The 12,474-nt window shown below is 40.9% G+C and overlaps 1 protein-coding gene across 2 annotated transcripts in view; it reads left to right on the forward strand.

Moving 5' to 3' along the window:
• The first annotated feature begins 11,254 nt into the window (after positions 1-11,254).
• The window catches only part of LOC130161864 (glutamate receptor ionotropic, NMDA 2C-like), a 52,860-nt gene continuing 51,640 nt past the window's right edge, over positions 11,255-12,474 (forward strand). Inside the window, exon 1 of one of the 2 annotated variants that reach the window (XM_056365190.1) lies at positions 11,255-12,388. The gene's annotated coding sequence lies outside the window, so the exon portion shown is untranslated. The remainder of the gene's footprint in view (positions 12,389-12,474) is intronic. The other variant, XM_056365191.1, reaches the window with a different exon arrangement.

The raw sequence follows: 12,474 nt of genomic DNA on the forward strand, positions 1-12,474 counted from the left end.
AATGACTGTCTTAACAAAAAGGTTCACCTTGATGATACATGATGATCCTACATCCTACATCCTACATGATAACTTAAAGGGCCTGTTCCTCCAAATTATAAAGCATAGCTTAAAGCATTAAAACAAATTCTATTCAATCATTTAAAAACCATGTCCGTCTCCAGAAAGAATATCCCTGTAATAGTGGATAATCCACAGAACACATTATCAAGGGTTTGGTAATAAAGACTATTTCTTTGGTGGAAGATCTACTGATCATGTAGCGCAACAAGCGCACTTAATATATCTTTGAAAGAAAAGTTTCTGTTGAATATTTTAAGTCAGTTTAAACAGTGAGATTAAAAGTCAGTTTCATGGTCTGCAACTTTGACATGCAACTGCCAAGAAACAATATGTATACAACAAAAACAATATGTTTGTTGGTTTTCTCAGATTTGATACCTATTTTTGTTTTCTGGGGTTTTACTAAGGCTGGTTGACCACCATACACAATTTATTTTGTCTTATAGAAAATTGTTTTATATTTGTCATTTAACACTTCTAACACTTTTTGTTATACTGCTAACAGACGTTGCTTAATGAATGACGAACTTGTGCAGTTTGGGTGGACTGACCCTTTAAATTACTTCTTATGTAACTGAAAAAGTTTCCTTGATGTGTGACAGCATTATTCTTCAGCCTCAGCCAGTGGTGATGACAGGGGTCAGCCACTAGGTGGGGATATAGCAAAGGCAACTGGATCAAGGTGCTCGTGTAAACTGATTGTAACAAAAGCTGGTGGATGGGATTGATAGATCCAGGTACATTAGTTCACCTAAACATTAAATATTTAAAGAAATTGCCTACGTTTACCATTTGTAAGAACCTTTTTATACATTGTTCCTCATTATTACCTTCACCATGGGGGAAATTATGAAACAGAGGCTATTTGAAACAGCTTTGGTGAACTGGCTCAGCTCCCCTGATATCTAATTTCGAACAGGACCTCAATACAATCTAATATGATACAGATATTACTTGAGACTTTATGTACATAAAAGCGAGTGTTTGAGCTTGTTGTCAACACCATGTCTGCCATCACACATCTCACTGACTGATCTGGAGAAACACACTATCACTGAGGTTACTGAACTGAGGCTGGAGCAGAGCTTTGATCTGTCTGTGCGCTTTTGGTGTCTCTGAACAGAACCAGCCGATTGCTATCTCACAATACCCACACAGGGACGTCCACACACAGTCCATTCATACATTAGCTTACCAAGGCGGACCGAATTTATGCAATGCACTCAACATTCATCCGAGTTGTGCATATATTAAAATATATTTGTGTGGAAGTATCTTTTAATGAAGCTTGGTGTTTGGTGTTACACCTGAATGAGTTTCTCAGAAGCCATATACGTTCTGTTTTTTAGTTTTAGGACATTTGTACATTTTTTTCCATTATCTGCCTTCGGCTCTTTGATTTCCCAAGTACCTATGACTCAAATTACAAGGCTGCTTGTACACAATAGAAAATAAATCATAATTTTAAGCAGGAAATTGAAGCTTAAACTTAAAAGTATCAGATTCTATCTCTTAAACTTATGCTTAGACATTAAAAAGATAAATGTAAAAAAGGTTTGAAATTCAACAGTCAACACAAATAACGCAAGGTGAAAATTTGCTTTGCGTTCCTCTTTTTACACACGCAGCAGACAGAGCAACGTCTGGCCCTTTAAGTTGAAGACAACTTATTTGCTAACCTGGCTACAAAGCAGATAAGGGTAGGACACTGTGTTTCTTGAATGTCTAACTAATCTTTAAATGCTTCACCGTTTCATTTGAGTGCATTAAGTGCGGGGCCACTTCCTCTTTGTCTGACTTGAATGGTAAACCAGACAAGCATAAGCAGGAAAACAAAACAATGCATCACAAACACATGCATATGAACACACAAACACACACACAAACACACACTGACAACTTGCACAAACAAGTACAAGCACACAGGTAGTCTCTGCAGACATAAACATGTGTCGGCCGCTGTGTGTGACCTCGCTGTGACATGATGAATGACCAAATCAGAAGCGTAATGAAACGCTGCACATTCGCCTGCTGCTGCTTCCCTCTGTATTCATGTGTGTGTGTGTGTGTGCATGGGGTGGGATTGTGTGTGCATGTGTGAGCTCCCAGGACCTCAATCAGAAACACAGGTGACCTGGTGTCTCGCTGAGTCTCCTAGGTTTGACAAGAGAAGATAATTACCGCTAACCCCCTGTAATATCAACCAAGGAGTGAAAGCGAGTAGTGAGGAAGAGGGAATGGATAAATGACCTTGAAACTTCAACTATATTTAGGTCAACTTTTATGGCCTTCTCTTTGCTGTTAGTGTTTAAACCCCCACACGCCCTAATGACCTCCTTCAATTCCTCCTCTATACCTGGGGGTCTTTGATTATTATCTGAGAGATACTCACAGAGATGCTCATTCAATGCAGCCATAATCCTGTCAGCATGGCCGACCCTGTGAAGACTGTTTACACATGCTTGTGACGCACGCACGCACGCACGCACGCACACACACACACGCACACACACGCACACACACACACACACAGTAGTATTGCTCACTAAATGGTAAAACGTCTGTGAGAACTTGAGTTGATTCCTTATGTTATTTATTATTAGGTTTAATAAGTTCGTCATCCAGGTCATGGTATTTCTGAGTGCTATAGGCAGCTGGACTTGATTGAGGCTCTTGATGTCCTTGAAGACGGTTCTTTGGTTCTGAAGAAGCTGGGCCTTGGTTCCTCGGAACAGGGTAGACCTGTGAATCCCTGTAGTCATGGTGGATAATTAGAAAACTTGAAGTAGTAACTAAAGACTTAGAGGATCAGAAAATGCTCATATGGGTTGTTTGGAACACACAAAACAAAAAAAAAAAAACTAAAAGTAATCCAAAAAAATGACATTAAAAACCTGAAAAAAGGAATGTGATCATCCATGACTGATGCCTCTGCAAAGATATTTGAACTTTAAAAATGTTCCCATTCCTGTTCCACTTTGACTTCTGTGGGTACGGAGTTCCAAATAATGATACCCTGAACACACAAAGGCGTCTATCAACTGGAGGTTTTCTAAAGGGCACTGAACAATTCCTCATAGATGCAACCTGAGTTACTGAGCTAGAAACCCTGAGAGGTTTCACCATGTCACTGAGCACCTGAGGAGCATGGTTATGTAGGCATTGTGCATATGTTGATAGGATGAGCAAATGTGCCCTTTTCTCCACACTTTCTCCTTTTCCTTCCTGTGTCTCATCGCCTTTAACCTGCACACACCTCCTTTAATCCCTTGTCCCTTCCTCTGTACCTTGATCATTCCATACCATATTGAGACAGGTAAATGGCCAAAAGAGGTTTTACTGAAGTGCACCTCACTGTTCCATGTGGACACTGAGTCAGAAGCCCTGAGGGGTTTTACAGCGTCACTGAACACGTCAGGAGTCTGGTAAGGTAAGTGTGCATTCACACTGGCAATGGCTAACTTTTAATTGCACTATTATGTTATATAGTTACAGTATATGATTTCAAAGATTACACTTTGAAAAGATATTAAGGATTAGTAGTATCCATCAGAATGAAATAAATTAAGGGTAATTAACTGTTTAAACAGCAAAATATGCCGCTTTTTAAGATGTCAACATTAACATGGCTGTTTCAAAAATAAAACGGTTTTATGATGTGTCATTGCGATGATTAAAGTTTGGTCAGGTTTCAGCACAATAATGACTCGGCTCAGGTGAGGGAAACATTGATTTGGGATAAAATCAAGGTTTTTTGCCGCTAGGTAAAGATTAAGTAACAAATGTGATCATGTTCAAAAGAAACCAACATTGTCTATTGGTGGAAAACAGCAAGCAAACATAAATCTCTTCTTGCATCTACCCTGGCCTCCTCACATTTCAGCATCACACTACTTCCTCCTTTGCTCCAAACAGACAAGAGACATAACTACTACGGCCTCTAGAGGGCTGCGCCACTTCAACATTAACATGTCGTTTTTGGGCATTTGCCGAAACAACAGTTGTGTCTGTTTTTTTCTTCAGTCTCACATGGACACATAGAGCGAGAGAGAAACTGAGACAAAGCAATTTGGTCATGACCATGCCGGGATGTCAGGTGAATTTCAGGCAGAATAAAACTATAAAATCTCTGTCAGCTATGCCTTAGGGTAAAGTTTCACAGGAATAACAAACCAGCCAGCCCCTGTCTCTCTCTGCATCACACAACCACACACACCAAAATATGCACCGACATGCACATGCATTTTACACATATGCACACGTGTGCACACACACCCGCGCACACACACACATACATTTATTCACGCCCACGCATACAATCTTTGTCTCATGAGAAATGGTATTAATACCTGGCAGGCTTTAAAATGTCAGCCAGTCTCAAACAAGGTGCACAAAGAACCAATTTATTTATGGATCCAACATTTCTCATGTCTTTCTGTTCTTGAGCTATTTTTTGCTTTCAAAGTGTGTCTTTAGAAGACAGAGGAGGAGGAGGAGGAGGAGGGATGGAGATGAAGATGTGGACAGACTGACTGAGTGCCGGTAAAAGGTGTGTGGGCCAGTGACCCAAGAGATCAGCCAGTGAAGCCCTGAGGATTTGGTATTTTAACCCACACTTCAGCAAAAATGTCCCTTAGGATGATTCTTCGGTCTCTGACATGTGGCTGGGATCAAAGTGTTTGCATTGGGTGATATAAATATCACAAATGTGGGCTAATCACAAATCTGCATTCAGCCCTGATGCCTGCTTTCTAATATGAGTTGATAGAGTTTATTTACTCTCCCCTCCTCTTGTCTACTCCCATTGTCTTTTCATTCTCACTCTCTGTCCTTCCCTCTTAGTATTCACCTCCACACTCACTCACACATTAGTCCAATCTCCGGAGCTGTTTACTCATTGAGTGATGATTACCTGTTTAAACATCTGTCCTCACCAGTGTACACAGCTACACACACAACACACAAACACGTACACACGCAATTCCATGTCTGATTGTATTCCTGACAGCCAGTAACGTCAGTGTCTACCTGGATTTAAGGTCTGGATGAATCAGAAAAGTCTGATAATGCAGTGATTACACAAATCTACAATTAACCACATAATAGTGTACTGGAATACTGGGATTCTTCCATTCATTTCATTTGTAGGTTTGAATTATTTGTGTTACACATATCTTAATTTAAACTGAATCAAATCGAATGGAAGTTGGAATGTTTTATTTGCAACACAATATTCATTATCAATACAATTACAATAATTACTTACAATGATCTTGTTTTGACACATGACTACAATAAACAAAGGATTTAAAGCTGCACCAGTCTATATTTTCAACAACAGGTCAAATGACTGTGTGTAATATAAAAGGTGTTGCTTATAGTCACAAACCAACAAAGAATTATTACTTAGCTCTGCAGTTCCCTTCTGCTCAATGGAGATTTTTAGTATCTTGTAGCTAAACATTTTCAGCTTGTTTTGGTCTGCTCTTTCCGCTTTCATCAGAGTAAGTTGTTTGCAGAACAAAAAAAAACTCAAATAAATCTACTGTACCCTACCTGCATACCACCAAACTGTAAAAAGAACCATTGTGAACATGATTGTGATGACTCGTTATTGAAAATAAAATATATACTTCACTAGATTCATTCTCCTATGCAACAGAGCCACGGGTGAGTGGCTGTATGAGTGTGTTTGTGAATGGGTAAATAAAAGGCAAATTGCAACGCACTTTGAATACAAGCACCGTGTAAAAACAGTCCATTTACCATTCCATTTGATTTTGAGGTTAAACCTCCTGTAATGTGAATTGTTAGTAGGGCTGGTCCCACTGATAATCAAAATCAGAATCTGGAGCTCTTCAGTTTATCTAAGCTCTCTGCCTCTGAAAAGGCAGAGAGCTTAGATAAACTAGTACCTAGAGAAGAAAGTCGAACATCTACAGTCTGTATCTAGACCAAATCAGAGCCAAAGCAAAGGGTAAGCATTGAATTTCAATCAAATTTAATCTGCAGTTGGACAGGTATTTAGATGTTTCTGCTGGATGTGCAAGTAGGCCATTGTTTGATAACACATTAGCCATGAGAACAAGCTGATATATTACAACAAACTTGCTGCTCTGGTGGTTTAAAATGACTGAATGTAGCTTTAAAACTTGCTTCCCCTTCTGCTTTTAATGTGTAGTAGTTCAAGAAACACAAGCATCACTCGCAACAATTTTATTCCAATTTCAAAAGTGCTATCCATATCTAAAATTTTAGAGAATGTCATTTCTTTTCATGAATAAAAATAACCTACTTATCAAAGCTGACTCAGGCAGCTCTCCACACGACTGAAAACAGCTCTCATTAAGGTTTCAAATGATCTCCTGCTTGCTGCTGATACTGCTGAATATTGGATTTTTTTTATGCTACTAGACCGTAGCTCTGCCTTTGACACAGCTGACCTTACAATCCTAATCAACTGTCTGGGAAAAATGGGCTGGTCACACAGACTGTGACTTCTAGTGCTCCTGTAATAGAGGGTCTGAGTTTTGGAAACGCTGGCTCATCGCTGGCTCTCTCTCTCTCTCCTCATTCGTCTCTGTTCCCCAGGGTTAGATTTTTGAATGCATTGTTTTACATTTGCATTCTTCCTTCAGGGCATATAATTTGTAAGCATGATCATGTATAAGCATGAAATTGGCTCTAATTGCTATGCAGATGATGCCCCTTTGTATCTGAATGAAACACAGTGATGGTGGCAGCCTATTTCACCCCATTGCTTCTCAGATATTATGTGTTGGTTGTCTCAGAGCTTTAGTTTTCTCACTTTTAACACCATAATCAGTAACAATATCCAAAGCAGTCTCAATGGTTAAGACTCTGGGTTCAGAGCTGTCTTTTATAAGTCAAGTCTAGATGGTTGTTCAATCTTCTTTTAGCCTCAGTACAGCTCTAAAATGAAAAGGTTTACCTATGTTTTTGTCTTAAATCATAACTTCCTACACTTCATACTGTCTGTTTTTATTTTAGTATTTTGTTTCAGTCCTTTATATGAGTGATGTTGTGTCATTACTCACTTGTCATTGTAAAACACTTTCCACTACTGGGGTTATAGATTTTATTATGAAAAAATCAGTAAGGTTATTTCTGTCTGTTTACTCACTGTTCAGCCAGAAAAGATAATTGATATGAGAAGCCCTGAAGACTACAAGCCTACACAGAGAGAGGGAGCTTTTTGCTCAAGTTCTTAAAATCACCTACAGTATGTTTACGGTTATCTGAAAAAGATGTCTAGTGGCTGTGAGAACTGTGACACTTGGTCTCGGTGGGTGGTTGCCTCTGGTTCAAGGTTTCAAGCCTGTTTTAACTCTGACCACACCCAGCATCACTGATAGGTGTGGTCAGAATCAAAAAAGCACCAGAACAGAATTTAAGTTGCTCATAAGTTGTGTCACAATTCAGGGGCTGCGTCCTTTAGAGGACGCAGTCATCATAGACCACAAAGGCCGACCCGAAATGATACGGTCTGGTGATTGGAGGATTTCTGTTGTGCCCGCCTTTAACCATTGTTTCACAAAGCACAGCTCCTGTTGCGCAGCAACCTTGACAGCTTGGGTTGAGGTTGTACCGATTGACCGAAAAGTTAAACCTCAAGATGGAGCCAGAAATTTAGTTAGTTGTTCAGCTGAGCTGGAACCCAATACTTTAGGCTCACTGTCCACGTTGTTTGCTGCCATATTATTTTCATTACTGGCGTGCAATGAATGTTGGGATTGGTTGGGCCATGAAGTATCCACCTGTTGGAGTTTTCATAAGCCAGGAAAAGACCGCATTTGAAGGAACCTTGAAAATGAGACAGCTTAGTCACGCTGCTGTAATGCAATTGGTCTTCAAATGCAGCCTCCGAAGGCCCCTGAATTGGGACACATATTCTTTTGGAAGGGAACAACAAACAGAATATTTTGTTGCTTTGTTTGAAGGACTTGTTGTTGATCCCCCCAAGTGGGAAAGAGCGCAATGAATACGTGTTGCAGAGAGTGGAGTATGTCCTGTGAATGTAGTCACACAGCTTGAGTTGACTGCCTGAACTGGCTTACAGGCTTGGCTCTATTAACTAAATGTCCATTCTGCTATTTTATACAGCACCATTCAAAAACAAGTTGCACAACTAACCCTAAAAATAGCCTGACCTCCGGCACAATAACAGAATTGTCAGATAGGAGGACGATTCACCAGACATGTCAAGACCTCGAGGAACATCGTCTTGCCTGAGGTGTTTTGGGTGTCTACATTGTGAAGCGCTGTCCATGGTGCTGAATCCTTTGCCAGGTCTTTTACACATGAACAGATCTGCAACTAAAGATTATTTTAATTATGTAATAATCTGTTGTTGATTCCTCTGATTAACCTGTTGTTTAACCTACAACATTGTATATTGTAGTTGCCCTACAGACAACACATTTAAGTGTTTTCTGATCTGACGTCCCTATCAGCAGAAGGACCTGATATGTCAGTGCCGTCCAAACAGATCAGATATCAGCTATGGTTAAAGTTTGGTTAGGTCAAAGTCAAAGTCCCATGTGACCAAATAATGCTCTTATTTGTCTTGGGAGGACAGTCATAAGCTAGTGAAAAATGCCAATCACAATGTCCATGATCCTAAGGTGACATCTTCAAACTGTCTCTTTTGTCAAACCAACAGTCCAAAACCCAAATATATTCTATTTATAATGATACAAAACAAAGAAATACAGCAAATCCTCATATTTGGCCTTAAAATGTTTTTCCATTTTTGCTTGATTACTAAAAAACTGTAGCTGAATCACCTTAGTCGATTAATCAATAGTTCAATTGTTTTATTACTACACACGGCAGATACTATACGATGTCTATGATATGTGTAGTGCCGCAGATGTTCCTGGGAGGGGCTGGATTTGTTGACGGCTTCAGAGAACAAATACTCTATCAGCACGCAGCATTGGTTCTCAACAAATCCACATCTCACAAGACACATATAGCCTAACATAAATCCTTCTCGACAACACACAAAATTGTAGAATTAATTATTTGCCTGTCAGCCAGCAAGCTTTCCCCAGTAAACATAATTTTGTTACTTGCTGAATCAATCTGAGTTAATCTGTGGATCTGATCGGGCTGCTGACCGGGGAACATATGTTCTTCACTGGCTGCTTTACACCCTGTCCAGCTGCTGAGCGAGAGAGAGAGAGAGAGAGAGAGAGAGAGAGAGAGAGAGAGAGAGCGAGAGAGAGAGTCTATCCTTTTGAAACATCTGTCTGCTATTATCTGTTTCCATTCATCACAGGTATCACTGTACCTACTACACACAACCCATACAGATATAGACACCCCAGTCACATGTCTCACATCTCAAACACTCTATTTTAACACTCATCTGTATTTATAGTGCTGTGTTAAAAGGCCTGTCACCTGACCAAGCTGCCTGGAGAGGAAAAAAAAAGAAGAAAACTGCTTTTATTAGGACTGATGGTAACCTGCAAACGACAGCAGTCTTTAAAACTATGAAACGCCTGTCCAACAAAATGAGTGAAAGAGGGGAGGAGAGCAAACAGAAGCTGTTTGTCTCTCCTCTGTGAAATTACTGTCACAAGTAACCCATGAAAAGAGGAAAAAAGTGAGAGGCAATCAGACACCTCTCTCTCTCTCTCTTTCTCTCTCACACTCAGCATTTCTCACTACTTTTCTCCTCTCAGCACACCGACACACACTTATGCACGTCAACATGATTCCAGTAAACGTTACCTAAAAACGATGTGTTTTCTTTCTGCAAAATGAAAAGGACTGATGATTATGATGGATTGATTTTTTTTCCTCCTTTTCTCCCCTGCTTTTCAGGTTCCTCACAGACAGATGATTGCCTTATGAATGAACATCCATGAATGAGACCGGCAACATACAACACTAACAGACACATTTGTATGGATGCAGCACTTCCAAGTCCATTGTCATATTTGTTTTGTCTCTTTTGGTTTTACCGGCTAGTGTGTTTACACTATCGATACCTGACGGTAAATGTGGTGATTGTAGGCTTGTTGATTTTACGGCTACAACCACAGATTATTTTCTTTATTGTTTATTATCGATGAAATGTCAGAAAATAATGAAATGCATAGGGCTCGGCTCAAAGCAAGTTACTAAAACAAAATGTACTTAAAAAAAAACAAATGAAAAAATGGGCAAATGCACACAGTTCTCAGGAAACACTAAAAACTGATGAACATCCTGGTAATTAATAAGGCTGATGACAGATGTCCAGCTATAATTTGCAATAAAATCAGAATCATGCAATCAGACTGTTAAAACACACATTGTTGGCCACAATTTACATGTGGTGGAATTCATCAGTTAGTTGAAAATTAACAACAAACATTAAACAAAGAAAAGCAAAAAATTCTCAAATTTGAGAGACATTTCAGTTGCTGGAACTTTCAGTATTTTTGGATATTGAAATTCTTAAATATTCTTTTGACTAGTTGTGTTAAATGTTGCTAAATCTATTTAGTTCTGCACTTTCTCAAAGTTGGGGGACTTGTGACAGATCCTGCATTTCCCATAATGCAACTGGACTGCATGTCGTCAAGAAGTGGCCGTTGGTGCTGGGTGCTTCGCTAGGCGGCGCTAACTGCCGAAGACATGACCACATTCAGTATGTCTGGGTTTATAAATCTGGTTAAGAAACATACAGAGACACGAGGAAGAAGAGGAGAAACTGGAGGGAAGAATAGCAAAGAGGCTGAGCTGCCAAACAATCTCACACGCAAGGTCAGTTCGTACGTTGCTAGCTAGCAGCTAACTACTTGGGCTGAAGAAACAGATTACACAAACAGTCTGCAACGAAGATTTACCTTTCATTCTGTATGAACACTTCCTCTTACCTGGTAAACACCCCCCCCCCAACACACACACACACACACACACACACGCACACACACACACACACACACACACACACACCCACACCCACACAAAAGGGGTCCTCAAGCCAAAAAGATTATTTTCTCAGACTTTTAAAACGTCCTCCAGAGCCAAAGAGGACATAATACTGTTTTCACAGTGTAGTAATACCCATGATGAGAAAGCTGAACGTCATTTAAAATTGGTGTATGGTCCCTTTACTAGACTCATTGTTTTAGTACTAAGAAGCGTTTATGGGTTACTGGCTTGTGTGATTTCTGTCAGTGGCTTATTTGCTTTGTAAAAATGTATTCACATTGATAACCAACAGTCAGAGGCTGAGGGGACCTGAGTGGAAAAACAATACTATAAATGGGATTCATTTTGGACCTGTTGATAGTAAAGGGAAAGAGGAAAAAAAGGCAGCGATTGGGAATGAGACGGCAGAGCAGTATGGTGAGGTGATTTAGGGAAAAGAAGGCAGGATATGTGACAGGATGAAGGTGAATAATACGGAGAAAACGGGAGCAAAAGTGGGCTGGGAGAGGAGGAGGGGTTGCGCTGAAGTGAGCGAGAGGGAGGAGAGGAAGGGAGGCAGGCTAAATCCTCACACCATTATTATCAGGACTCACATGCAGCCCCTCCTGTGATGGAGTGAGAGCAGATAGAGAGAGATAAAGAAAAGATGGAGTTAAAAAGGAAATGGAAAGCAGGATTACTGGTGTGACAGCACCGGCAGATGAGCGGCAGCGCAACGTTGAGGGAGAGAGAGAAACTCTGGTGGGAAAAAAAACAAAACAAATCAGTGCAACAGGATGAGGACCTGCTAGTGCACAACCGGCCCGACCCCGCAGACCTGCCATCTGTCCCGCTGTTCTCTCCGTGTTCCCGACGCTCCCACCATCAACCAACATCTGGATCACCTTGCATCCATATGGGAAAGAGGGCGAGGGGGGGCCACAGAACCAAAATCTTATCCTCCCCTCATCCTTTTTGATCACGGGACCTGAGGAGGCGCATCATCACTGGAGGGGATCCCTTGCTGCGGAGTACCATCACCACAGGGGCTGATAACTGGACCCAAGGAGGGGGAAAAACTTTTGCTCTAAAGATGCAGAGGCTTGCACAGGACCCTTCCTTATCTGTGTGTGAGATTTTCTAACTTCCCATGGATCTGTTGTGTCTTTTACCCCCGAGCAGGGAGAGGGAAAAGGAGACAGAGGAGGCGGAGAGGGGGAGAAAGGAGGAAACGGTGGGGAAGCGTCACTGCTGCTGCTGAAGTGTTGCCGGCGTTTGTGCTCCTCTGCTGAAGAGGTATTTTATCATTCTTCCTCTCCTCCCCTCCTCTTTCGCTCCTCTCCTCATCCGACCAGCGGGGAGCCTGAAGGATACAGACAGAGAGCTAAACACAGTGGGTTTATGCACATATGCACACACACGCACACACACACACACACACACACACACACATCAACATAGGCTGGCTGCTCGTCTAGG

Source organism: Seriola aureovittata, chromosome 21 (genome assembly GCF_021018895.1).
Source record: "Seriola aureovittata isolate HTS-2021-v1 ecotype China chromosome 21, ASM2101889v1, whole genome shotgun sequence".
Taxonomy (NCBI): Eukaryota; Metazoa; Chordata; class Actinopteri; order Carangiformes; family Carangidae; genus Seriola; species Seriola aureovittata.